The sequence below is a fragment of the Trachurus japonicus genome, unplaced genomic scaffold, assembly GCF_045865225.1.
Source record: "Trachurus japonicus isolate A0001 unplaced genomic scaffold, Traja_1.0 AP030385.1".
In the NCBI taxonomy this organism is placed as follows: domain Eukaryota; kingdom Metazoa; phylum Chordata; class Actinopteri; order Carangiformes; family Carangidae; genus Trachurus; species Trachurus japonicus.
Window position 1 is genome coordinate 198,279 of NW_028220518.1, and position 3,171 is coordinate 201,449.

A 3,171-nucleotide genomic window follows, 5' to 3' on the forward strand; every position below is an offset into this window, starting at 1 on the left:
TTACCCTTCAGATATGTTGTAGTTATTCTGCCCTTTAACGGATTGTAACTACTTCTATATTATTCTACTTTTACACTTCAGATATTGTTTCATCTATATTAGTAATGGTTCAAAAAATGTTTTCAAACTGTTTTAAATAATTCTGAGTGCACTTTAACCTTTCAATTCATTCATACTATTCTTCACTAATTCAAGTAATTACCACCCATTTCATACATCCTCCATCTTTCATCTTCTACTTTTACTATTCAGATATTGTTTAATCTACATAAGAAATGGTTCAAAAATGTTTTCAAACTGTCAGTTTTAAGTAAATCCGAGTAGACTTCAGACTTTCAATTTCTTCATACTGATCTTCAACAATTCAAGTAATTTCAAACCATTTCATATTCTTCATATATTATTTCATCTCTTCAAGATTTCTTCAGCAGTTTCTTAACTTAATTCAGCATAGTTTCAACAATGTATTCAGCTCATTCAGCTTCCAGCTTTCAGCATAATTTCCCCCACTATTATTAACAGCTTGAAAGCATGAACATGAACAAGCATGAACAAATATGTATAAAGATGAAGCAATACCTGAAGTGTATAACTTCTAAGCAGGAGGCTGAATGATATGGAATGGATGCAAATGCCAGAATTGTTTAAGATAAGTGTAAAAAAAAAAAAAAAAAAAAAAGAGTGTGAAGATATACATTTATGAATGAAAAATGCGAAAGTCCTTAAATGGTTGAGAAATGGTCTGAATTGTTGAAGTTTTTGTCCTACAAACATTTAATGCACATTGGCTCGCTCAAGAAGGTCTCCTTGCCCCAATAGTCATGACCACATTTTGATAAGAGTTAGAGAAGAGAATAAGAGAATCTCACTGCTCTGCTCTGTGTGGTGCAGACACAGAGAGAGAGACACACTGGCTTACAGCTCATAATCAGCCAGGAGAATTTTTAAACATCTCTCATTTTTAGACCACTTCAGGAGTTTCACATTTTTCATTTATAAAGTATACATATTTTCACACTTTTTTCCTCACTCATCTTCAACAATTCAGGCATTTTCATCCATTTCATGTCATTCAGCCTCCTGCTTACAAGTTACAGGCTATACTACTCTTCAGGTATGGCTTCATCTTCAGTAGCCTAATATTTGTTCAACAAATGCTTTCAAGCTGTTGATAATATAGGCTATTTAGGCTATTTGAGTACATTTAGCCTAAATGTTACTTTTTTCACACTAATCTTCAAAAATTCAAACTCACTTAATTTAATTACTAACATGTTCCTCTGCGTTTTCAACATTTCACCTGCTTTTAGACCTTTTATTTTTTTACACTCATCTGATACAGTTCAGGTATTTTCCCACTATGTAATGTCTCTCCTTACTCTCACTTATTTTATTATAAGTTATCCAGGTGTTTCTTAACAAATGGAATTTGTGCAAAAAAAAAAGAGAAGAAAAAAGGAAGATGTGGTTTGCTGGTTTTTAGATGATATATCCGATATATTGTGATATATTCTGAAGACTGTTACCACTGTCTTGGATTGATAATTTTGATGCAATAGGCTAATGTTTTTGTGTGGTATCAGATTTCTCAATTGGCTGTTAGGGGACGTTTTTGTCTCACAGACTGATCTGATCTCGATCGATCTTCACTGCACTGTGCATGTGATTTTTGTGTAGGGTATGTTATATGTTCTATGTGTATGTCACAGTGCAGCAAGAAGTGCTATGCTCCTTCTCTACCGTCTGTGTGGACAGAGCCGACAGGCACTCCTCAGCTAGATTGGTGGGGGGGGGGACATAAACACATGGCAGGTGGAAATTGTCTCATGTGCAGTGCACCCCTGCAGCAGAGAGACTGTGAATCAGGGACTGTTTTCAGTGACTGAAATCTAAAAAAGAAAAACAGCGGATGTGGATCACAATCGCCCAACTTGCAGCACCAGCTAAAACATTTTGCGGTTTGCCGGGAGTAGGGTTAAATTTGAATATTGCCTATGAGAATTACATTTCCAGTTTCTTTTAGATTGGTTGCTTCATCCATTAATTTTTGCATTGTGCCAACCAATCCCGTGTCGGGGCTGGTTGGCACAAATGCCGCATATGATTTTATTCATAATTAAAATCCCGAGGTACTATGGGAAGCTCATTCGCTCCTTCATATGCATGTCTGGTTATAGGACTATGGGAAGATAATTTTAGTTTTAATTCTTTAAACCCCTTCTCCTCAAAAATTGCTCTCTTTAAGAGATATATTGATGACATTTTCGTTATCTGGAAAGGGATTTGATGAACTTGATGCCTTTTTTAACTATCTCAATTCTACGACAGACTATTTGGCATTCACAAAAGAGTGTAATCCTAACGAAATCAACTTCCTAGACCTCACTATTTATAAAGGGGATAATGGCTGTTTGCAAACTACAATATTTTCTCAGCAGAAACACACTCCTCAGAGCAGACAGCAATCACTCTGCACAACTGATCAAGAATATTCCCACCGGCCAATTTTTAAGACTTCGGAAGAGGAGTTCAACATCAAAGCAGGCTCTATGAGGGAGCGCTTCAGAGCGAGAGGCTACTCTCATTCGTCGATCGAGGCAGCCTATCAAAGAGCATCCTGCTCTGACAGACACGCCCTTCTGGTTAAAAAACCCAAACCTGCATCACCCCCTCGCCTCTGTTTCTCTACAAACTTCAACCCCATGGCCAGCCAGATTAAAGAAATCGTTTTAAAACACTGGCATATGATTAAAAGTGATCCCTCTTTAAAGAACTTCTCTGCACAGCCTCCCCTCATCACTTTTAGACGTGCACGCAGCCTCGTCCACTCTGACAGCCGTGCCCCGCCTCCCTCCTCCTGGCTTCCACCTCCACCTGCAGGCTTCCACCGCTGCGGTCTGTACGCACACTGCTCCAACACTTCTATGTCAAAACATTCACACACCCACGCACAGGAAAATCCTTTAAGATCAACAACTTTATCAACTGCAACAGCACGTTAGCAGCCGCACCAATAAATCAATTTAACTGACCGTGTGCTCCAGTGTCCTCCCTCTGTCTCCACGACTCACCTGTCTCCAGCCGTGTGTTGTTTGTGTTAAAGCTGAGACCTTAACCTTTCATTTAATGCTGGTTTGAATAGGTATTCTCACATAGAATGATTCCAGGGTG